We start from the raw sequence: 26,487 nt of genomic DNA, 5'->3' as shown, positions 1-26,487 counted from the left end.
ACTCATAAAGGCACTCTTTCAGTTTTCCATGGACTGTACGCCCCTCACTCTGATATTTGAGTGAAAAGATGTTTGCTTCTCTTGCTTGAAGTCACTTGGGCTCCTCTTTGTACTAGTACAAAAAACATTTACTGTTTTCAGGTTATGACTGACAGCCTGGATTGCTAGATGGGGGGTGAGAAAACTGATCTACATAAAGTCAGACCTGTATTATTGATTACCTTTCAAGATTATTTTCAAAATAATTGCATCAGTCCATTTAGATTGGCATAATAACGTTCCTGCCAATAAAAATGGCACTGGAAAATAGGCTTGCTATAGAGGACCCAGCCAGGGTTTCATATCCATACCCCAAAACAAACTCAGGAGGCAGAGAAACCTATTCCTAGACGGACACATTACATAAACAGACATAGCCAATTTGAATTAAATTTTCCTTGTGTAGTTTAAATATCCATGGACTGAGTTTGTGAGCTCTGAATAAGGTTTTTGAATCCATAGAAAGATGATTCTAGAATTGCACAGAAGAATTTGGAAGCTAATTTTTTGTCTAGAATGTGATTTTAAAAAGGAGCCATGGGCCTTATACTTTGGTTCCCAAAAAACGTCTGAACAGAGGAGTCTCATACTTGCTAACCTGAAATGTGGGAGAATTTTAAATATCAAAAAAATCAGAAATACAATAAAAGAAGTCTGCATCTCCCTAGATGAATGTGTTTGAAAGGAGTTCGGTTACCTCCTAATTTTTTTTTAAGAAAAATTTTGAAAGGTCGATTGGTTAGTGTGATCTTTTCTGGTTTCCCCAATATACCCGCAGCTGTCATAACAAATCTTCTGTCTTTAGATTTTACAAAGATCTCCTGCGTTTGACCTGCACAAAACCTGTCTAAGATAGTTAATTATTTCACATTCTTGGAGACAGATACTAAACAAGATAAGCATGGCACAATAAATACATAAAATAGTATGTTAGATGGAGCTGAGCATTAAGTAAAAAACAAAGCACAAAAGGGGACCAGGAAGTGTTGGGGGTGGGGGGCTGTGATTTTGAATAGGTGGCTACAGAAAGCCTTACTAAAAAGGTAACATTCAAGTGTAACAATAAAGCGTGAGGGAGAGATCCATGTGTAACCTGGGGAGCAGCACTCAGGGTAGAGGAACAAGTACAAAATCTCTGAAGTGGGAAGATGCCTGGAATGTGCACAGGAGAAGCCAAAAAGGAAGAGGAAAACCAAGAGTTTCATGTTCTGGAAAGCAAGTGGAAAAAAAAAAAGCTCAGCATTTTATGAAGGAGGGATACACGGACTGTGACAGTGGTGTGGTGGATTGAGAACTGAAGACTAAAAATGGCCATTGGACTTGGCAATGCGGAGCCACAGAGGATCGCGGACAGAGAGGTTTTAGTGGAGTGATAGATAGGACAGCAAGGATGGGCGCAGTGGTCTGATGGGAGAATTGGAGGACAGAAATCAGGCAGTAAAATGGATGACGCCAAGGCGTTTTGCTGCAAAGGAAAGGAGAGAAATGACACCATAGTTAGACGGGAAAATGGGGTCAAGAAGTTGAGAAATATCATTATATTTTTATGTTGACAACTCAATAGGGAGGGAAAACTGATGATGAGAAGAGAAACTGCACAAGTGCTACAGGAGTGTCCTGGAATCGGTGAGAGCCTGAATGGGGCTGGCCTTACCAGGAGCAAATCAGTGCATCCACAGTAATGGGAGAGAAGGCAAATGGGCACAGGTGCATGTAGGTGAGTAGATGTGGTGGGTGTTCATGAACTTTCTTTCCTGTTCGCTTCTATGTTCTCAACAGAGAGTGGTAATGGTGGAAGTTTAAGGAGAGAGAAGAAATGCTTGGTTATCTAGGGCACAGAGGTTAGCAAATTACCAGCCACCCTCATTCACTTATGTATAGTCTGTGGCTACTTTCCAAATGCAGATTCCGAGCTGAGTAGTTGTAAGATAGCTGTGATGGCCCACAAAACTGAAAATCTTTACTGTCTGTCCCTTTACAGAAAAACTTCACCAATCACTGCTTTAGGAGAATGGGAACAAAAATAGACACGGATGGGAAGAGTAGTTTGAGTATCTGGCAAAACTAAGGGTCCACATGAGGTTCGTGATATTGATTTCTGTGTAGGAAAGAGATATCCCCAAAGATTGTAGTTTTTTGGCCTGTAGGACATTAACCAGTTCTGCATCTAACTTAGCAGTCCTATTTTAACTTTTTTTTTCAAAATATATATAAATAGCCAGATACTCAAAGTGCTCTTAGAATCAGCTTTATCGTCTTATTGATTTCTTCATCAAAGGATTAATACATGTTTATATGTATTTATTCATGTTTTTAACTTTTTAAAAAGTATAATTGAAGGGAGAGTAAAATCATCAACAATTTTCATGGGAGTAGTGATGGAGAGAGTAATTTTAGTTGAAGATAAGGTCTTTAAATAGGCAATTAAGTTAAAAATGAGGTCATATGGGTGGGCCCTAATCCAATGTAACTAGTGTTCTTATAAGAAGAGGAAATTTAGATAGACACACACAGAAGGAAAACAAAGTGAAACACAGGGAGAATATGGCCACCTACAAGCCAAGGAAAGAGGTCTCAGAAGAAACCAACACTGCCAATACCTTGATTTCAGACTTCTAGATTCCAGAACTATGAGACAATAAATTTCTGTTGTTTGAGCCTCCCATCCTGTAGTATTTTGTTATGGTAGCCCTAGCAAACTAATACAGCCACCTTTATCTTTCCTTGGTCAGGATAATCACTGTGAGGATTTGGTGAAGGGATTTCTTTTCAGGGTGTAAGTATTTTATAGAATGAACATAACTTACTAGATGCAAAATATATATATATATATATATATATATATATATATATATATATATATTTCCCAGGTATCTCCATTAAAATCTTTCTAAGGATTAGTTTTCAAATGTCCCTAGGTAAAATCTTAAGCAGGTCTCATAGATTTTCCAAGCCCTTTTAGTCTCATGAATAATCTCATTTCAGAAATTAAAATATTCAGACTTGTGCAGTAATCAAAACTCCAAACTTTATTGAAAATTAAAAATTTCTGGTCAAGATGGTGAGGTAGGTATACACCTTGCTTTCAACCACACCTCTCATGACCACATCAAAATTACAACTAAACTACAAAACAACCATCATGGAGAATTGCCTGAAGTCTAGCTGAATAGAAGTCCTACAACTAAAGGTACACAGAAGAAGCCACCTCAAGACTAGTAGGAGGGGTGGAGATGTGGAACAGGTGTCTGGCAGTTAAAAATTGGGAGGGATATTTCAGCTGCAGAGATCACCCCTGAGGAGCAGGTGTCCCAGTTTCATCCGAGGCTTCCCAGTCCAGGTTTCCAGTACCATAAAGAGAAGTCCGCATTGCTTGTGGCTGTGAGCACCAGTGGAGATTGTGGCTGAGTGAAATGGAGGGCTGCTGGAATCCTAGGCATTCTTTTTAAAGTGTCCACACACAGACTTACTCATTGACAGACTCACTTGCTCTGAGCTCCAGTGCTGGGGCACTAGCTTGAAAGGTACCAGAGACATACGGAGAGGAACTGAACTGTCTGGCTTCAGTGCCAGGATGGGTGGGGCAGCTTTCTCCCAGACAAAAGTGCTGGCAGAATCCATTACTTCTTTGTTGAGCCCTCCCACTCGCGGCGTGCAGACATATGTGGGAACCATATCTGAGTCTCTATCAACCTGGCTAACACTATTCACCCCATCCTGATGATTCCCTGGGACCCCCCCACCTCACCCAATTTGCAGACCTAGTGGATTTTCCATACAAACAACCTGTCTTGGCTGATGCTATGGATTTTCCTAAAACGTCTCAAAGGTTCATAAACCCCATACAAGCAACATCTGGCCTCAACTGAGCAGAGTACCTCTTGCTGAGCTGCCCCAACTCTATCATTGGCAGCAACCAGCCTCAGTTTGCGGTGTGGCTTTTCCCAGGTACCTCAAAGCCCAGTGTGGGTGGAAGACATCTGCACATTGCTTTGTGGCTGATGCCTAGTGGTCCAAGAAGGGCACTTGGCCTGCAGTAGGACCCTTTCCAGGAGGCCTGGGGCTAGGAAGCCCAGTGGCCAGCTTTGGACCCAGCCAGAGCACCACTCAGCTACCACCGAGGATGACACACCTAAGGGGCAGACTGGGTAGGTACCAGAGCCCTGCTAAAGTGAATCCTGCTCCATAAGATCAATCCCTGAACAAAAGCTCCTCTACTATACTCATGGCCAGTCCTCAAAACCAATCAGCCCGAGGGTCAGCACCTCCCATTGATATCAAACAGCAATGAAGGCAACTATAAGAGAAGGGCACACATAACACACACAAGGGACACACCTGGAACACGTGGTTCTACTAACCAGGGAGTCTGGGCCACTGGGTCCCACAGGACACCTACTACATAAGACCAGTCTACTAGGACCAGGGGGCATAGCAGCTCTGCCTAATACATAGAAACAAACACAGGAAGCCAGCCGAAACTACTTCAAAGGGACAAGCATAAGCTAAAGGAGTTCGTTACCCCCAAACCAGTATTACAGAAAACATTTTGATGGCTGCCAGATGAGAAGGGGGTTTGAGGGTGTGGGTGAAAAAGGGGAAGGGATTAAGAAGCACAAATCTGTAGTTACAAAATAATCATGGGGATATAAAATATAGCATAGGGAATATAGTCAATAATATTACAATAAGTATGTATGGTATCAGACGGGTATAGATTTATCAGGGTGATCACTTTGTAAGTTATATAAATGTCTAGTCACTATGTTGTACACCTGAAACAAAAAAGTAAAAATGCAAAAGAAAGTTAAAATATTCCTCCTTATAAAGCCTGCAGTGAAGGAAGAGGGGGTAGATTATTTTCTTTGAGTCTATGCTGTTTCTCTTTCATTCCTCCTCCTCTCTCACCAGTCGGTTTCTGGCCCATTCCATGCTGGGTCAATAGTGAGAAGATTTAAGTTTAGGGCAGTCTCACATGCAGTTATCCTCTGGCCCTGGGGTCCACGACGAGCAGTTGCGTAGAGTCTGCCCTTTCTCTGGCTGGGAGGCCCCACCTTGGTGCAGGCCGGTGGCTGGGCTTCTGGATCTCCACTGCTCTTCTGAGCCCATTAACCCCTCCAGTAGAATTCCCTTCTAAGGCAGAATCCTTTCAAAATGATCCATTAGACCCATGGGGAAAACATAGCTGTTTTTGTCATGCCGTTGATGGAAATAAAACTTATAGCCCAGTGAAATCATCTTTCTGGGCGCTGCTGGGCATGAAGACTATGGTTCCTCACACTTGACTAATGGTTCTCCTCTTTCATAGACTGGAGTTTCTTTTTCCCTAATGATGTTTGAGTCTCCTGGGATGTGGAGATGCATAGCATTGATTCCATTGCCAACACCTTTGGCCTCTGCTGTAGGGTCCCACTTTAACGTCCTTTTACTCTAAATCATACAATGGGCCTGAGTATATATATCTAATCCGTTGGTCCAGATGGGATCCTGGCTTCTTGCAGCTGACTGACAGGGCCATCGGCTCAGGATTCGATTTTTGTAACGGGCACTTCCCCAGGTCTCAAGGTCTGGGGATTCAAATGGAGAAACATCAACAATAATAACTTTTGTGTCATTGACTCATGTCTTCACCTGCTCAGGTGAACCTCCTCCCTCTGAGTCCCCTCAGATATTTGAGAGTCTCTAGGAGGTTTGTGTTTGTGAAAGAAAGCATGCCTGGTCTTGTGGGCACCACAGCTGCTCTGATACCCCATGGTGGGCATTTACCTGATGTGATGTTTTACACCCAACACAACCATGCCTGAGGCACCTCAAGATAACAACAAAGACAGGGTTACGAGGAGAGACAAATGCTTCTCTTCCCTTTGGGACATCATGCTCTAATATGTGAACCTAAGCAGTGTAGTTTGTGTCCCATGTCTTAGTGAAACTTTTTACCCTTTTATGCCACCACACACACTTGCCATAGAATTCAGACATTGGTTCAAAATTTCCTTGTAAAATTTGGTGGAATCCTCCTCACTTTTTCGAGTCACTCTTGGCTCAGGCTCCTGGCAACCCTTGATCAACTGGGCTTTGGTCCCTCCAGGGAATGTCCCTGAGGGAGAGATACTTTAGAGCAAAAGGCATCGTAGGGACAGACAAGACCAGTGCAGCTGCGGGGGAAGAGAGGGGGGAAATTCATAGGCACCCACAGTGATCTTTCCCGGCACACACCTCACCCACCCTCACCTTTGCTCTGTTCTATGACAGTCACTTGAATGTGTGGCAGGAATCATCCTGCAATGATGAGCTCAAAGAGACAGGGGCTGCCAGCGGCGGTGGCTGGTGGGGTGAGGCGGCTGCCAGGCAAGCGTTTGGGGCCCTGCAGCGGATTCTGAATACAGCTCTGTGCTGAGCAGTCAGCTTTGCTCTCTTCAAACATCACATCTCAGGGTTCTGCAGTCGGAGACATCCTGAACCTGTCACAGCATGCAGGCCCAAAGGAAACCACATGAAAAGAGACTCCCTTTACCCAGGCTGGGCTGGGCTGACTTGTTTGTTTGTTTTGTGTGTTGTTTTCTTTTAATGCTTTTCAGGATCAAAGCCCTTTGCTGGATTTTTTGGTGCAGTGGTGAGAAATTTAGTCTCCAAGCAAAGGTCATTGGACCAGACTTTTGGATTTAGTGACGAGGGAGGCTATAATTTTTCTTGCTGGCAGCACTGGGCCACTGGAGAAAATTATAAAAGAGACATTGTGCCTCTCTGGTGCCTAGGCTGACACCAAGGAGATAGAATGAATGGAAAGTGACGCCTACCCTACTTAGAGTTAGACTTATTTGCCCAAATGAGAGCAAAACAACTTTCAGGGCCAAGGAGAATCATCAGGGCAATGAATCAATGGTGCTGGAATTTTTAACCATATTCATAGAATGTTTTCTTGTATCTTAATATTAAAAATCACCCTATGTTAATGTTTTACACAGAAATGTGCTTCCAGATCGAGCAGGGTCACTTTGCCATCTTGTGTGCCTTTAAATAGCGACCAGGACCTGCCATGGTGATCTTCATTCCCAGGTCCCTGAGCTGGGCTGGGCACACCTGGATGGGGCTGGGCTGTGCCGGCCAGGCTGTGGCTGTGTCTGCACACAGGGGACCGGAGTAGCTGCTCCCAGAAGAGGAGTTGAGGCCCAAGAAGAGTAGACTGAAGAACTATTGCCTCGGCAGCTTCAAGCGGTCAGATACGGATATAGGCAGCAGCAGAGTCCAGCTGGCTTGGGGCGTGGTGTGAGCACAGGTACATATGGGCAAAGACACAGCCACAGACAGCAGGCCCTGCGAAACCAGGATCAGGCATCATGCATCTTTGGGTAGAAGTTGCCAGGCCTCATGCCACGCACTCCATTCCCTTGAGATTCAGTCACAGCAACTTCCACCATGAAAGGACAGCGCATCAGGTTTGCTCCTACCTGGTTTCTAAGCTGGAAACAGATCTGCTGCCATCAGGACTGTCGAAACTGCTTTTACAATTGCTCCACAGCCCCCCAGGATCAAATGACTTCCACATAAGCAAATTCTCATGCCAGCATCTGGGAAGGATTTTCAAAGGCTGCCAGCCATCACTGGAGGCCTCTTCGAGGTGCCAATGAGTAGAAAATTGCCCTCTTTCCTGACGGAACTGCTTTTCCTCCCATTACCGATTTAGTGTTAGTCCTAGTTTCCCGATGATGAAATTGAGGCCGTGAGGACTTCACGCCCTCACTACAGAGGCTGCAATGATGCTATACGTTGAGCTGGAACGAGCTGAAGGCTGGAAGCCAGGAGTCCCAGGCCTTGGTCTTGGCTTCAAAACCCGCACTCCGTTCCACAGGACCATGGGTGTGTCCCTTGATCTTGCTGGGCCTGGGAGGTAACCCCAAGCCCTGGCCTGAGGAGCTGGGGGAATGGGCTGTGTGCTCCTAATCACTTATAGTTCCACGTCTGGTCATGGGTGTGAAGAAAGGGACTCAGGTTGGCAGGCTGGAGGTGTCCAGGCTCACACTCCTTACCCCCAGGAATGTTGGGCCTACCTGGGACATGAAAATAGTGGGGGTGGTTGGTTCGCTTGGCCAGAGGGCCATGATTTGGGGCTCAGGTGAGGGACCCTGTATGAAAGCAGTCCAACTCCAAAGGGGAGTCCTCCTGACAGAGTTGTTATTGGTGATGGTAACATCCACAGCGGCCCATGCCCAGCAAGACAGGCTCTCCTGGGGGTGCCTCCGAGTTCTCCATCTACACAGCACCTGCTGGTCTCGAGGGCTGTTGGAGTGCAGTGGCCACCGCCCCCCAAAGCGAGGGCTCATTCGACAGAAAGGGTCATCAAAGAGGCAACAAACCTTGAGCCTTGAAGGACAGCCTGCTACGCTATCCTGCTTTTGCTCTCAGTGACACCACGCATCTGGATGGAGGGTGTTTGTATAATCCTAGCATTCCCATTTGACAGATAAGAAAACAAACACCTCAAGATTTGTTCAAGGTCACGTGTCAAGGTTTTAGGAGCCCCAAGCCTGAAGCTGACTGCCTATCTTCTGGTTCATAGTTCTTTTTCCTTCCCCACCTCTTCTCCCTAACATTCATTAGTCACCAGAGGCTTTGCCTACAGAATATCAAATAGGCAGACTTTCCAAAACACTCTGGCGATGGAAGAAATTTTTCACTTTTTTTCCTTACATCTTACATGCTAGAAGCCCCAGCCAGAGGATGCATGTCATGAAACTCTCAGTTTCTCTTCTGAAGCTAAAATAGATGTATTTGTGTGTGTGTGTGTGTGTGTGTGTGTGTGTGAGAGAGAGAGAGAGAGAGAGAGAGAGAGAGAGAGAGAGAGAGAGAGAGATGGGAAATTTACTTTTAATTTAGGTTCAGAACTTAAGCATCTCCTGGACTACATGAATGATAGATCTTAGATTCTGATATTCTGGCCTTATTAGAGACTTTAAAGTCAAGGATTAAAAATAGGCACCACTGAGTGACTGAGAATGAATATAGTTCAGAAAGACAAATAGGAAAGACCACGTACTTTGGGAGTTGTTGTCACCACCTGGAGTTACACAAGGTGACCACCCTAGCAGGAGGGTAGGGATGTAGTGACCATCCACCAACTTCACACGGGGATGGCTCCAGGCCTGGGCAAGCCAGGCCTCCAAGGGCCACAGCTCTCCCCTGAACATCTGTCTCCCAGACTTCAGGACCGGGGGCATTTCTGAGCGCTTTCTGCACTTCATTTTTTGGGGGAAGGGGACATCCCATGGACCATTCACACACAGGCGATCGCCTCTAGCTCTTTCTTTCCAGACCATTAGGTAGAGAAAATAAGAAATGAATTTTACACAGAAATTGCTCTTTCTATATTCAGTCTTACCTAATAGATGCAATTGGATGTGTCTCGTTTTCCTACGAATCTGCAGGTAAAATCCCTCACTGTCTCCTGAGAAGGACTGACAAAAGAGATGCAAAGGTGTATCTTACCGTATATAAAAACATGAGCTCCAGACCTTTTAGGGCCTCTATTCAGCTTGTCACAACTCAATCCCATTTTCCTGAATGGCTTGTTTAACTTTCAGAGAGTATCAGATGTACTGTGGTGTAAATAATATTTGAACAAGAGGGAGATTATTAAGTTGCCAACTAAAAAGGCATTTTAAAGATACCCTATTCCCCTGTTTAAATACCCCTAGCATTAGTGTGCTTGGAAACCTCTTTGTATTAAGTAATCATTTTAAAACAACTCACATTGTTGAGCAGGAGGCACCCAATTCCAGCTTGACATTTAGCACTTAGAGAGGTTGAGAGGCTCCAGGCAGCCTTATCAACTCACAGACAGGGGCACTAAATGTCAGGTGGGCTGCTTCTGCCTGAAACCACAGGCTAGAGCTCGGAATGAACATAGACTCCAGTTAAGTGCTTAAAGTATTAAGAGAACCTGAAAACAAAGTGCACACCATTAGCCAAATTGGTGCCGGCTTGTGATGAGCTACAATGTACACTTACAGCTTGGTCTTTGTCAAAGTCTTAAAAGTGAGGTGTGCTGGGGGTGGGGGTGGAAATGACATGCTTATAACTCTTCTACGGGATATAATAGAATAAGAGAGGCTTATTAATGAGTCTGGGCCAGCGAGCTTTCTAAACATCTGATTTCCCCCCTTAAACACAATTAGCTCTAAGAGGCCACCAGAAGGGGGAAAGAAAAAACAAACCAAAAAACCCAGCTCTAATGCGAAGAAATTGCTGGCATGTATTCATTAGACAATCAGAAAGTGCAAATAAAAAGGCACTAGATGAGAAAGTGGCTTTTTTTTTTTTTTTCAAATTTAAAACTACAGAAGCCAACCTTTGATCTCCTGCAAGAATAATGGATGGAAACTTAATTATTTTTGTCTTCAATTAACTTAGTAAATTATTCAGATGGAAGGGAAAAATAATCTTCCATTGGGTAAGACACAATGCTTTTCAAACCACTGTTGCTCCAACTGTCTTTATTTGAGCCTTGTAAGAGCACCATGAACTGGGTACAACTGTGTCCATTTTACAGAGTAGAAAATCAAGTTTCTGGTTCAGTGCCCTAACCCTCCACATGCTCTCTGAATGCTCGATTTCAAACTTGCTTTCTGGGGTCAAGCTAGTTAGAAATAGAACTAGAATTAAAACACAGGCTGCCTGACTCCTAATAGAACTGCAAAAATTCAAAACCAAACCAAAACGAACACCCCAAGACAGACTATGAAGATTCTCCTGTCCTCGGCAAGCACAGAATATGGAACGTCCACTCACTTTGTCTGCCCCACACAAAGAGAGACGGTCACTCTTTATGCCTTCGTCCTGGGGTCAGAGAGCCTTTGCTTCATCCCTCCAGGCCGTGCCACTGACCCTCACTTTCTCCCTTGAGAAATGGAGGTAGCGCCTATCTTAAGCATCATGAAGATGAATTACAATATGGGTGGAAGATGACTGGTACACTCTATGGGCTCCCGATTCTGTTTTCCTCAGCCCCATGCTGGGATCTGCCTCAGGACAAGCTAATTATGCTTGGTTGCCCAGTGACTCACCTCTAATCTAGGAGAGAGAGACCCTAAAAGGCACCGTGCAGTTTCCTTGTGCTCTAAACCCTTATCATTAACAGCAAGTCCACGTCTTCCTGGGATTGAGCAATTACGCAAAACAATCATGCCACAGGGCCTACATTCTGATGGGATACCCGACACATGTCAGGACGTATGTGGCATGGGTTCAGTGCCAAAGGGAATAGACATATGCCCACGATCTTTCTGTAACATCATATATCCACCCCAAAGAGATAATATGAGGAATTCACCCCCAAGTTTATCCCTGTAGCCTAAATAATCAGATTTTAATAAATGTGTTATATCTAAGTTATATCCTTTACTGCTGAGCCGATCTAATCTTCACTTTAGAAATGAGTTTATCTGGCATTTGTCTGTTTTCTGTTTTCCTTTCAAGACACACTATTATAGAGGTATTTTTCTATGCCCGACCCCAGAGTCAGCCCATTTTGACCATTAATTCAACCACTATTTATTGAACACCAACTATGTATGTAGCAGATATTCTGCTACATATTGGGGATAAAACGATGAGCAAGACTGTCTTGCAGTTCCTCTTGTCATAGGTCTTGCTTGCATTCTAGAGCAAGAAACCATTTAAAAGACATGAAAGAAATAGTCTCTGATCTGCTATGAAGACAAAAATACTGAGTCGAGAGAGGGCTAATGATGATTCGATGAACAATAAACTCGTCTCTGAGGGGGAGAATTCAAGCTAAAACCTAAAGAATAGTCAGCAAAACTCCCCTTTCCAGCCAAGCCTGAGCCTAATGCATACTCCGAACAGTTGGCTTCCGATACGGTACCCTTGATCCAGCAATGATTTTGCTGCTATTTCAACCTTTTACACACACACAGAACTTTGAAACACACACTATTTCTCTGTTAAGTCATGAACCGATGTTTCTATGAGATGATATTTTAGAATGTAAGACAAACGTCAGTTAGGGGTCAGGGTGACTGAACATCAAATCTTTCCAAAAAGCCATTTCTGGAAAACATAAATCATCCCATTTGCCTTAATGACAGATGTTAACATTGCAACGCTTCATTCTTTACCTCATGCTCAGTCATTCTCAGCAGCCTCTTCCCTGCCTTTACACTTTCTGTAACTCCAGACAGGTTTTAGAGACTCTGGAAAGCTCCCTAAATTATTGAGATGCTCCTTTCCTCTTTAGCAATGACGTGTCAAGGATTTCCTCCAAATGGATGGGCCACGGGAGCAGGAATCTCCCAGCTCCCCACAGCTCTGAGAAGGGAGCCAAAAAGAAATCCTCCAGAAGTTGTTTTCCTAAATTGGCCTTGATCTAGACTGTCTATGGTAGGGAGTGGTGTCCTAGGATTACAAATAAGACCACGGAGCCAAATCTGCTGAGATTAGGCAGATATTTTTCTATCAAGGCAGTGAGTGAAGGAAAGAGCCAATAAAAATTATATTACTAGGGCGTCTTCTTGTCTTCTTTCATTGCTATTAGTCTATTTATTCCATGGAAATTGTTACCTTTAGGGTGATTATGCACACACCCTGACATAATGACGGCCACACCCACATATGAAATATTATCACTTTGTATGCATGCTTTGAAAAGACCAGCCAAAATTGTGGAAGGCCCTTGTGTACGAAGAAACTGATATCTTTGGGAACTGCTAAATTATTTGACTTTTCCACAGGGAAAGGAGAAGCTTGTCTTCTGTGCTTTGACGTTGTATGAAAGAAAAAGATACAGCTAATTTTGTTGCAATATTAGATTATTCGGGGATTGTTTATTTTCCATGGCTTCTCTGACAAGTCAAAAAGAATCTGCAATCCTGGTTTGCATTGAGTGTGTCGGTTTTCAATTCCTAGACTCTCCATAGTCTTGAATGGTGTCTTTGCAGGAGTTTGCATGGGAAGTGGTTGATACATTTTGCCCTAGGACATTCCAAGCAAGGATTGAGATCTTTCCCAGGGCTGTTTTTTGATATGCAATTCATGTGATGTAATCAATGACCTGGGGATTTGATTTGATCTTTAGTTCTCTAAGGCCCCAAAATACCAAGTCCACTTCTTGCAACACACATAGAGTCAGCTTTTAATAGGCTTGTCCCAGTGCCATATCTAAGAGTGGAATCAAGTTTGACATTCAAAACAAAGTTTGTCACCATAACTCCTATAGAATGACTAAGGCCATTAAAAGTTGAACCAGGACTTGTGTCGCCACAAAGGGCAGACAGGTTTTTTAGGTCTCTTTTTTCAGACAACACTCTTCTAGCACAGTAATTAGAACATGGTTTTCTTGGCTAGAGGAGGTAAAACACTGAGTGTCCCTTGCAGCATAAAAACCCTGAGGCTTGGGAGGTGGGTACAGAGAACCTGAAACTTGGTGGCCTTTCAACTCTGGGATCACATCTGCTTAAACCTCACAGGTGAATTCCCTGTGGTGTGCAGGTAAAGCGCCACATCTCCAGTGGTTTCAAATTGCTACAGGTTACATGGTAGGTAGCAGGGACTAAATCAGAGCGCAGACTTCCCCTTGAGGAGTTAGAAACAGCCTGAGGCTTAGAGGTTTATACTTTGTTTCTCTTATTTCTCTGGTTCTCAGAAGCCTCATCTGTAAATTCTAGATGATAGAAAACCTGCCGTCCAGGGAGGTTCTGACTATTAAATCAGATATCGTAATACCTTTCCTTTTCTTTCCTTCGTTTGGAATGAAGTATTTTGGAAGAAGACTGAAAAAGAATCATCTAGGGCTAGAAAACAGGTGAACTCTGTAGGAAGTATTATTAAACACCTCTATGTTAAAGATATACACATAGAAATAAAAATACATAAAAATAACTTCACTCACAGTTGCTCATTGTCTCTTCCCAGGGCTCCTTCAGTATAGAAATTATAGTCATCACATTTTACAGATGAGAAAATTGAGATTCAAATAAGTTCATTGACTTGTCAGACTCTCACCTTTGATCACGTGCTGGCTCTGGCATTGAAGTCAAGTTAGTCTCATTGCCAAGATTATATTCTTTCTATAGTCCCAAATCCCAACTGATAAAAGCAGATTATACATTCTAATCAAAATCTAGGACAGAAGCAGAGTCAGGTGCATAGGTTTGTGGTTATCAAATGTAAAAGGATCTAAAAGAAATGTGGTTGCTTGTTAAAACAAAGAGCCCCACGTCTCAGCCCAGGATACTCTGACTCAGCAGTTTTAGGGCAGGGCCTAGGACTCTGCATTTTAACAACCCATCACCACCACAACCACCACCACCCTAACCAGGGGTGTTGGGTTTGGGTGGTCCATGATTCACAGTTTTAGAAACAGCAGTGGAAACACTATTTGTTAATGTCCTACCTCCATGACACAAAACTAGTACACACCAAAACAACAGCTTGTTCTCTGGGAATGGCACTGGTGCTAACGCAAGACAGAAGCTCCAGTGTGAGTTTTCAGCATGTCTGGGCGCTCGTAAGTCATAGCGCTGCTGAAAGTCAGGGGCCATCTCTGCCCCACTGCTGCCATCCTGCTGAGGCAGTGATCGCCACAGCACAAGTTATCACACAGAGCTGCAAATAACTAGCACATAACCAATGGCCAGTAACTAAGTGATGAACTGCAGGGAAGAACAAGATTCAGTCTTTCTGGATGTTTATAGATTTGGGGATTTTCTTTTTTTCTGGAAAACGTTTGAAAGAATATTGATTCCCTTGTACTCCAGAAGCTCTGATCATGAACAAGTCTCCTGTTCATTCCAGGAAATCTGGAACTTGCTGAATTCACCTCTGAATCAAAGATATGGGGGGGACCTGCCTGCAGGTGGGTCTTCAGGTGAACATGCCACACCATGCTCTCTGAAAGAATCTGTTTTAAAACACAGGAGCTGATGGCTTCCTTCTCCCCAGATGACCATCCCAATGGTCCTCAAGCTCTGGCTGCATCAGAATCCCCTCGGAGCCTTGTTCAAACACTGACTGCTGCCCCCTTTCCCCCCATTCACAAACTGAGACTCAGGAGGTCTGGGATGGAGCCCAGGAATTTGCATTTCTCACAGTTTGCAGGTAATGCTGACGCTGCTGGTCTGGGAACAACACTCAGAGAACCATTGCCTTCGTTGTGTGTTCATTCTGCACCCAAGACCTTTACATTTCCACAGCAGAAAAGACATACCAGTCCTTTGCCCCAGTTCTACCTGCGGGACAAGAGGCTTACCCAGTTAATTTCTGTTAACGACATTTCTATAAAAGTATTTGAAGCATTCGTGGGGATGTTTCTAAGTATGTTTAGATGAGGATATTTTTCGAAAATAAAAGTGTGAGTACATGGAAGAAATTAAGCTCCTAAAGGAACGTGTTTGTGCCATATATTGTCTGTCACTGCACAGCTTCCGAAGACACACTTGGGACTTGTCCTCCTCCACGCCTGGTTGCCAGAACAACCATGAAAGAATTGCATCTCTTTAATCCAGACATGAGGAGGTCTTAAATAATGAGACAGTGCACATTGTGGAATTTAATTCTTGAGAGGTTTCTCCAGGTATATGTTATTTAATATTTGCTAGTGCTAATAAACAATATACACTTGATTTTGATAAACCTTTCAGTCTTTCTTGAGTGTGCAGTTAGGCTAAGGGGTCTATAGAATTTAGAGACCTCTCTTCATTTTGTGACTGAACAGCTTCTCTGACCGGTTATAGGTTGTCCGGACTCTGAAACATCTCACAAAGGGTGTTGTGAATTTCTGTCACTCTGGTCAGTTCTTTAAACAACCTGCGAGAGGTATAATAAGATTTTTGAAGATTTAAAAAATTCTAGATTAAAAAATGTTTATCTACTGATGTACTAAAAGTGTAACTGCTTCCTACCTCAAGACTAGGTGATGGGTAGTTTATTGGGCGCTTGGCATAATAAGCATTTTCTGTTAATGTTCTCTTTTCACTTGAAGAAAGTACTGTGAAAATCAAGTATAGACTGTGACCAGATAGTCTATAGATTGTCATTTCAATACTTGGGGTCATATCTTTGAAATGTTGTAAAGGGGCCATTGGTGGAGCACACGGTCCTATTGTTTGAAAACTGTATTGACAGTCCACATTTCCTACACATTTGTAAGCATTTGGAAAAGACTCAGAAGCTGGAAAAATGAGCCAAGCGAGGGCTGGCATTCTCGGTCTCATAATGTAAAGCTCTTTGCAGGAAAATATCCTCTTTCTTAATTTGTGAACAGTTGCATTGTCCCTTAGAATTAATATTTGTCCTTAAGAAGTGAGTGTACATGCATATGTGTTTGTTCCAAGAGTTTAACAGTTAGGATTCCTTTGCTTCCAAGTGACAGAAACCATTCTCCCACGTCGAAGCTGGATTCGGGGACAAAAGGGAAGGGGTGTAAATTTATTAGCTTGTGTTCCTTTATAACTCAGAAGTATCTGGCTTCAGGTACAGCATGCTCTAGAGCTCAAATAAAGTCATCAGCATATCTTCGTTTCTCAGCCTGCCTTTCACGAGTAGAAATGCTAAGTAATCCTCTGATTCTAATAGCTGATGGCAACTGCTCACCTCTCAACCACCACAGAGTTACACACTCCCTCAGAATACAGGAGTTGACAGTTAAGCAGAGCTGCGTTCTATGTGAAAATTAGAGCTATGGCAGGAAGAAGAGAAATGAAAAGAGAAATGGGAAGAATTGAAGAATCGCTACTATCAATGCATAACAATGGACGATCATCAGAAAGAATGAGGAGATGAGGAGACCTCAAGGAGGACTGGATTTGAGGAATGAAAAACACCCTGGCGGAGTAGTATGCTTAAAAAGTCTTCATTCCTTTAGCATTATTGTGGACTAAAATGTTTAGCCTTTGGCAAATGTGAGGTATTCTGTCTTAAGATCTTGTGTGGATAACAGGAAGTGGATAAGATATGAAAGTCACATTTCATAGTATTATCTTTACCAAGTTAGGATCAGCTAAGGCAATTTCCTTTTGCCTTTTCTGTCTTATTCAGTGAGACAACTTTCTTTGTTTCCTTAATATAATTTTCTTCAGGAATATCAAATGTGTGTCTTACTTCCTCAGTGACGGCTCCAACCATGAGATTTTATCACTTACTTAGCCTGTGACCTTAATGAAGTTATGTAAACTTTCTGGACCTCAGAGGCTTTCCTGTAAAATGTAGAAGTTAATTAAATAATCTGAAAGTCCCTTTCTAAATAAATAAAAGTAGTGGGAATCCCAGCTCCAGCCTATATTGTGCCCACTCTTGGGATTCAGACATAACTAGCCATGTCTGGGAAATGGGGGAAATAAGCCCTGGAGAACGCCAAGGGAAGAAGGAGCAGATAGAATCAGCCAGAATCATGGCCTCTAGAACCTGGATTTCCTCTCAGACCCCAACTTCCAATGACTCATCTGCAAATCCTTTATAAACAGAGAGAGCTATAAACAAAACCCAACAGAGATGTCCCACGAAAGTGCTGTAAAAATATATAACTCAGAATGGGAAGGGAGTCTGTCTTTCCTCTTTCCCACTATAACACACCATGCAGCTTGGCACACTGAAGGCTCTAGAACATCTGCTCCAACTAAACATACAAATGAACCAACAAAAATCCTTCTCATGGAAAACTTGCCAGCAGCCTCTGCCAACCAACTTTTCAAAAAATCTTAAGATGCGAACTTTAGTTAAGTAAAATGGATTGAAAAAGACACCCTGAACTCTGTTCCTTCCCTAAACACCAACAAAATGACTGAAGGGAATTTTCTAAAGGGCCACAAAGAAAAAAAAGAACGGAAAAAGAGACGATAGCAAATGAATTTCAAAATCTGAAAAGTAAAAGCATGACTGGTAACTGACTTAGAAGACCAAAGAACATTGGCTGACCCCTGAGTTCCCACTGAGGAAAGACAAAGAACCATATTTGCACTAAAGAGGCCGCAGCCGATCAGATAATGATGGTGCCAGGTACCTCTGGAAGTGAAGTGAAGGTGAGACTGAAATAAGAATGATTTTTGTTTGGCATTCTTTCATCCATGGATACACTGTAATTTATTTAACTCTAATGTTAGGCAGTTAGTAATTTCATTTTTTTTTAAATGTTACAAAGAACACTATGCGGAACATCCTGGCACATAAAAATTCTGCATGATTCTCTAATTATTTCCTTAGGGTAAAATCCTGGAAATGTTCTTACTTCAAAGGCTATAAATATGTTTAAGAATATGATAAATACCACCAAAATGCCCCAGGGAAGATTTGTACACATGTAGACTCCTGGCAGGAGTGTGTGACATGCACATTTCATCACCCTCTTGCCAACACTAGGGAGTATTGTCCTTTTCAGACTTTGACAGTCTGATATGTAGAAATGGTGTCACCCTTTAATTTGTATTCCATTGATTGATAATGAGGTATAAAGCATTAAATATATGTTGATTGGCCTTTTATATTTTTTTGAGAATTGTTGTGCATACCCTTTGCTCGTTTGTTCCTTGGGCTGTCTAACCTTATCCTTGCTAATTGGTGTTAACTCTTCACATAGTAAAAATGTCTATTGCTTATATGTAATAAATGCTAATCCCTTGCCCCCATTTGCCGTTTGTCTTTAAAGTCCCTTTTAAGTCTAAGAATTTTTGTGCTTTACGTATTTCTTTTCCTAAAAGTGGTAAAATTCATTCTTACTTTGTTTGAACAGAAGAGCAACGTTGAGCTTGAAAAGCAATGTTTTGTCAATGAGAGGGCAGCATGGTGTTTCCGGAATCTGGAGCGGAGATGTGGGTAAAGGAGAGATTAAAATATCATTGGTCTATCTCTGTTAGAAAGACAGAAAAAAATATCAGAATGTGTATAATTGAAGAAGGTGATACAGGGATAGAGTGAGAGAGAAAGGATGTCAGATAGCCATGAATAACCTTGTAAAAAGCTTTGTCTCTACCTGGCAAGAAAACTGAGGCAATGAGTTAAAAGATTGTGTCCCAAAGAAAAAAAAAAAATTAGACATGATAGTTTTCTTAATTTTTTGTTTTTTAATTTGACTGATCTACATCAGTTACTTTAAAAGATTCTTTAAAGGGGAGCTTTCTGTCTCTGTGGACCCCTTGCACTGCTTGGTTAGTTTATGAATTTATGCATGTAACCCGGTGGAAAAACAAATGAGAGTGGGTCCTATCCATGCCTTATTAGATGTCAAGTAGCTTGTTTGCCTACTCCAGGATCCAGGTTTGCAACCACAAAATTCATTTGGGTCAACCCCTTTCAGCAACCCTGAAAGAATTGTTTTGTTGTTTTTTTAAACTGAAGGTTTTGCAAAGAAAATTTTAAAAAAATAGTTTAGAAAAACTGAACCACATACAGAATGAACTATGTACCACTTACAAAGTAACCACAGATAATATAAAGGTGCAACTATACCAAACTTATTAACTATTAACTCTGCAGCATGAAGAGGGAAAGGCCTGAGCTAGACCTGGGCAATGTTCTTTTCTTAATGTCAAAATCGTAACACTGTTTTCACCCATGGGTCTGCTTTTGTGTCTTTCCCACAATGATCTCTTCCTTCAATGGCAGATGACATGCTAAATGCATAGTGTTTACTTCTTATGACTAGAATTCAGTCTTGAAATTTAAGCATATGTTATTTAACTCAGTATCCATTGATGTGGCCAAAATCTTTATATTGGCTACTAAAATGCTGAAGTATTCAAGATTCCCTTTATTCCAAAGCAAATGCATTCTGCCTTCTAAAAAACACAGCCTTCTGTTTTTAAATCTTTCTGATTTTAGGAGGCAGACAACACATTTTAGTCCAACCCTCTCCCTATTAATTATGCAAAAGTTATTTGGTTGGTTATTTCGCAAGCCCCACTGTTAGAATCCCTCTCCCCTCACTCACTGTAGCAAGTGCCAGCAGAGGCTGTTTTCTGTTCCACTGGGTTTTACTTTTTAACTGTGAACTCCACTCTGTAGTGGCTGCATGCACTGCTTTATATGACAAATCATCTTAGCTTTACTCACAGATTCCTAACTTCTCAAGGTTTATCACAAGAGCACAAAATTAATTGAAAAACCCAAATACTTCAGATAAAAGATCGTTTAGACATGAATGGACCTCTGATTGCTCTAGTTCTTATGCAGTCTGAACTTTCTTATTCCAGTAGGTGGTATAATACTGAGAGTCAGTGTGACACTGCCACAAGATCTATCAGATGTTTACCATCCTCAGACAAAAAGAGAGAATGGGAGTGAAGGACAGAAACGGTTAAGTGTGGAGTCATATCAAGGTCTGTGGAGTTTAGGCAAAAGTGGCCAATGGAAGGAAATCAGGAATAGTATTCACAGTACAAAGCATTTCCAGAAGGATGGATTGTGCTATTGCCCTGTATTTCATGGACCTGATCAGTTTCTAAATCATGTTCTTACAGACTAAGTTCAGAATACAGGAAAGAGTGGGAGAGGTGTTTTTTGTGGTTTTTTTTTTTTTTTTTTTTTTTTGGTTGTTTTTTTATATATATATATAAAATAAATTACAGGAAAATTAAATTCACTTTACCAAAATTCAGCTTACAGTTGTGAGTTAATATGGGGGAACATATTTGCTCCATAAAGTAAGAGCACATCGTGACCTGGACTCCAGCTGAAATCAGATCTTAATCCAGAGGTGCCGAGTTATGGAAAATCCAAGGTAGGGGAGATTTTCATCCACTTGTAACATTTTTTTTATGACCCACTTTGATTTATTATTGACTTTGGCATTGAGGCCTATACTCTTGGCTCCCTCCCCGACATGCATTTTCCTATTTCTTCCTTGCTAACAGACCTCTATTTTGCTCACCATCTTGTAAGTGGTCAGGTCCTTCAGGGGAGGCCGGAATCTTCCTCAGCCCCAATGGTGAAGTTGACTGATCTCAATGAGTCAATGTTCTCAATCCCCTTGACACTGAAGTGCTTCCAAACAATGAGGCCTGAGGGAATGTCTGCTGAAGGGTACAGAGAACAGACTTAGGCAAGACCCATTGGGGGTGCCTGTGGCCTCTGAAATTGGGAGTCATTGCAACCATGGGCTGCCCAACCCAGGGCCCTGGACTTCACATTGAGTATTGAGGATGCATAAGGATTGAAGGCACGGGGTCTTTGATGACAGTGTTGAGACATCCAGATTTTCGGTCATGTAAAAGAGAACAGTCCTTATAATTTATGATGCTTTTCATTGGGCTTTCTGTTAGTTTCAGCTGCAGTTAGTGTTCAGTATCGATACTGTCAGTGAATAGATACCTCAATCTATTTCATTTGTGGCAGAGAAAATATTCAACTGTAGTTTGTAATACAATGAGATTTTTCATTGATCTAGTTAATTATAGAAAACATAGTTCTGAGTCTATTTCTATCAGACATTTATTCAATTTCAGTAGAGTGAAATTTATTCTTTTGCATATCAAGTCCAAACTTAAATTTGAAGTTGTTCAACTTTGAAGTTGTTTGCACATTGTGATCTACCATTGTTAGCTGAGCTCATTCAGCTTATTAAATAATATTAGCAAGCTATTAATGACATCTGATATACTCATCATATATTTAAGAGCTATTTCATAAATGAGATTATCTTATTGGCCAAGGAGATTTTCATGTGGAATTTACACTATCACCTTCCTATGAACAACCAATGAACTTCCATATTTGTTATTAGGTTGATTTGTATGAAATTGTCGATTTTATAGGTTAAAAATAGTTAAAGACCTTCAATTTCATGTGATTCAATCTATGAAATCTGGAACTTATCCATTCTCCATATCATTACAAACCACTCTGAAAAGTGTAAAGTATGAAGACCATGCTTTAATAAACTTGATCATTTCTATACCATAAATCAACAGTTTTAAAAGATGCAATCAACAAATGACTAGTAAACTTCATTGCATTAGGTTTTCATCAGAGCCAATATTCCTGGTGTGTTTTTTTTCCCTGACATTGTATTGGATCGGTCAATATGAAAACTACACTTTCTGCTTAAGTTTGTTATGTTTTAAAAAGCAATAAAACCTTCAATAAACTCCAAAATACTTCCTGTTGCATATGCCACATGTTTTACAATATAATCATTTTCTCATCTTGGCCTGACTGACAATGTCATAAGTAAAATGAAGAAAAATCACAACCTTCATTCTCTCAAACAGCAGAGTTCTAAAGATGTTTCATTATCTCAGGTTTTGAAAAAATTCATCAAGAGTGTCGCTTGTTCTTTCTCAGATTCTTCTCTACTGTATTTTCGGAAGAATATTAATTATCTTTTCATTAGAGACTGAACAAAGTTTAATAATCTGCCCCCAGGTGGTAGATTTCTTCTTCTCCTGTGAAGATGCAATTTATATGATACTTTAGGAGCAGTTAAATCATCAGATTTAAATTCAGCTTACCGAAAGATCTTTGGAGCTGTGCTCTATGAGGTTAGCTACTGAGACCATTTTGTTCACTGTTGTGTATGCACAGCCTAGTACAGGGCCTGACCCAGTGTGGATATTCAAAATATTTATTAAAATCAAAACAGAAATGGAACTTCTCTATGGTTCTACATTAAAATCACTGGTCAAGTCAATCCATCTTTCCATATTAAATTGAAGTATATGACATGACTCTTTTTGTAGATAAAGAATTGAACATTGGTAATTTCATATGGAAATTTCAACCTAACAAGAAATCTAGGCCCAGAAAGTTTGAGGTTAGAAGTTTACAAAGCTGAAATTGGGATACATGCTCTTTCATGTAGCCCATTTATCAAGAAAGAAGAGGTTGAACCAATGCTGTTGCAATGACAGCGGCATGGTTGATCATCTGTGCACTATTTGTCGTGTACATGATAGCACACAATATGTCACTATGAGAAGTCAATCGCCCAACACCCTGATGAAGGCTGCCTGACTTTCAGGGAGGTGCCAGCCTCACTCCTTTTGCTCAGCCTGGCTGGATGCCAGTTGTGCTGCCCCCACTTGAGAATGGACATGCCATTGGCAGAGCCAGCATCTGGCTGTGAAATGCTGTCTACAGCATCACCACTGACATGCCTAAATTTATAGAGACCTTAGAGGTCACTTGTTCTTTCTACACCTTCACCTTAAACATGAGGGAATTGAACATGGAGAGATGAAGCAGTTTGCTCAAGGGCATGTGGTTGCCTCAAGGTCACATAGCTTGCAGGGGTAGCAACTCCTGGCAATGGCCCATTTTGTTGAGGAGTTCAAATTCTTCACAGATCTTTCAGGGTATGGGTTTCACAACCTACATGCCTGAAGAGACAACCGACCTGGTGACCTTCTGGTCAGCAGGATCTGCCTGTTTCAGAAATAGCCTGCCTGTGCATACTTTCTTCTGGCATGCACACTCTCCAGCAGACTCTCCCACAACCCCAGCCAACTGCACTTAGGGAAGAAAGCCCATCCTGAAGAAACATTGCCTCAGTGATCAAAGTGCCTCACTCCGATATATTGAGCAGTTCCCTTGTTTGCTTGTCCTGTACCTCCACCTTCTATGCATCTCCTATGGGTCCACTAGTTCCTCTTTGTCAGGTTTGGGTCTCCCAGCTCACTCTGCTATCTGAGATTTGTGTCCACTAACTTTTTTCCACCTACCTGGCTTCTATCCAACTTCTTTGCCTGATTCATGTTCTTTGTCTTGGCCCCAATTCTGAGTTATCTTCCTCTAACCTCTCATACTTACCGAACCCTTCAAGCTTTGCTTCTGATTTTCTGTGCCTATATCATAAAGTCTAGTGAAACACCAGGTTTGCCACTCACAGGAATGCCTTTGTTTAGAATTGATCTTGATTTCAGCCCCACATAGACACATAGTGAAAACATGGGGGTATTTAGTGGTTGCTAACTAACAATACCTTATATTTACGTTGCACTCTCTAGTTTATGAAGCACTTATCACATCTATACAAAAACGTTCAGAGCACCCTAGAATCCTAGAGTCAGAAGGATGTTCCAGAGTCTCTTCATTAATGCTGGATGCAGATTTGTAGTGGATTTAAGATAATTTGGAAAAAAAATCCAATTTACTGCCTCCATCCTGAAAATCTGAGTCAGTAGCTCTATAGGTTACAAGAATCTGTTTTCCTTATACTCCATGTCGTTTTGATGAATGACCAGGTTTAGAAACCACAAATATAGTCTATCTTTATCTCAGAAATGTAAAGACAGCTTCCAATTAAGCATCACCCATGTGAAAAAATTTCCCATTTTTGTAGAACATGGCCATTCTGCTGTGGAGTATCGTTGTTGGGAAGATTGTCTGGTCTGAGCTAAAGCCAAATTTAAGCTATCAAATTATGAATGGAATTCAAATAAATATAAGATTAAACAATAGGACCTTCCAGGTGCTCCTGTGAGTATCTTGGAAAATCTCGAAAAATGTCAATGATCCTTCTCCTGGTGAAAACATTGTATTTTTATCATTTTGGGCAATGCTAATATTAAAATTGATCAAAGGACAGTGAGTCCGTAATTTTGTTTTTTGTATCCAGCAGGAAATCTCATGCTGGTTAGAAATGGGAAATGAGGAAATGTTTTTGAGACGCAATTTTTTGCTCCTCCTTGCCTTCCTGCCTTAGACTTCGGACGTCTGAGAAGTCAGTTATTTCATCTACAAAATGGAGGGCTCACTATTCGCGCCAAATCCATAGCTCAGTTGGTTTCATTGGCAAGAAATGTTCAATGGGGCGCCTGTCGATCACACTCTGAAGCCACGCCATGGGTTAAGCCCTCAGCACTGGCAGGGGAGTGTCATCTAACTTGAGGTGACACTGGGGTAGGAACTTCATGCAAACCTGCTTGACCATGTCAAAGAAGATGGTTCGTAGCAGAAGGCATTGAGACAAGACTCACCCTTTTCTCTCACCATGGACCTTTTCACCTCTTTATTATATAGACAAAGGGAAAAGAATTGGAAAATATACACAAATGAACTGACGGATGTAGAACCAACTTCACTTTCTTCTGTTAAAGCTTCAGTGGAATGGTTGCCCATGAAATTATACTAATGAAGAACAGGTGCTGAAACAAACCTTCCATATTACAGAATGTGACAATCTGCCGTGGCAAGGTGCCAACCTTTTCTCTAAACTCTGACTCCATTAACCCTTTGCTTCCCCAGGACACTCCTGTCCTCACTGTGCAGGAAGAACTGTTGCACCTTCAGGGGTGCTCAACCTGGGGTGCCCACGTAAATGACCTCTGCATCTTTAAAGTGTAGATGTCCCGGCCCTACCCCTGGATCCTGCAACAGGTCCTGCAGTGAGGAAGGGGGCTAACTTGTCAGAGCCACCAGTGAATACCCAGTGTCACAAAACACTGCTAAATCCCAGCATTTTAAAGATGTGTCTAATAACAGGAATCACCTAGGGTGCTTGTTAAAAACATAAATTCGCATGCATCCTGTACCCTCAAACTACTAAAGCAGAATTTTCAGGGCATAAGTCTTCTGGAAGAACCAGCATCTCCTGGGAGTTTTGGTTTTTTTTTTCCAAGTCAAGTTGTTGTCCTTTCAATCTTAGTTGTGGAGGGCGCAGCTCAGCTCCAGATCCAGTTGCCGTTGCTAGTTGCAGGGGGCACAGCCCACCATCCCTTGCGGGAGTCGAACCGGCAACCTTGTGGTTGAGAGGGCATGCTCCAACCAAGAGCCATCCAGGAGCTCAGCGGCAGCTCAGCTCAAGGTGCCGTGTTCAATCTTAGTTGCAGGGGGCAGAGCCCACCATCCCTTGTGGGACTCGAGGAATTGAACTGGCAACCTTGTGCTTGAGAGCCCGTGCTCCAACCAACAACTGAGCCATCCGGGAGGCCCACTGGCCCATGTGGGAATCGAACCGGCAGCCTTCAGAGTTAGGCGCACAGAGCTCTAACCGCCTGAGCCACCAGGCCGGCCCCTCTCCTGGGAGTTTGATAGTAATACAGGCTCTCAGGCTCCGCATCAGAACTGCTGTCTACACTTTAATCCCAGGGTGATTCCCATGCATGTAAATATTTGAGGTGCTGCTATAGATCATTTGCTAATGTCAAGGCTACATGTTAGAATCACCTATTTGTTTATCTATTTGTTTGCTTCATTATAATACAAATGTCCAGGTCAAGGGTAGTACCTGGACACAATTTTGTTTTTTGTTTTTTAAGTTACACTAATGTGCAGCCAGAGTTGGGCCACCACTCATTAGGGACAGCTGAGTAAGAACACAGTTCAAGCTAGACATACAATAGAGAGGCCACTAGTACTATGAACAGCAGAGTCTCTGTTATTCCAGCTGCTACCTACACCTTCACACTCAATTAAGTCATCTCCTATATATTATACATTTATTCTGTATAAGACAGACACAAGCACAGTGGGGCACACAGATGCATAAGGTACAAAACCTGGACTTTA

The sequence above is a fragment of the Rhinolophus sinicus genome, chromosome 1 (assembly GCF_057876585.1).
Source record: "Rhinolophus sinicus isolate RSI-liver-muscle chromosome 1, RSI-T2T, whole genome shotgun sequence".
Lineage (NCBI taxonomy): Eukaryota > Metazoa > Chordata > Mammalia > Chiroptera > Rhinolophidae > Rhinolophus > Rhinolophus sinicus.
This window is presented reverse-complemented; position numbering follows the sequence as displayed.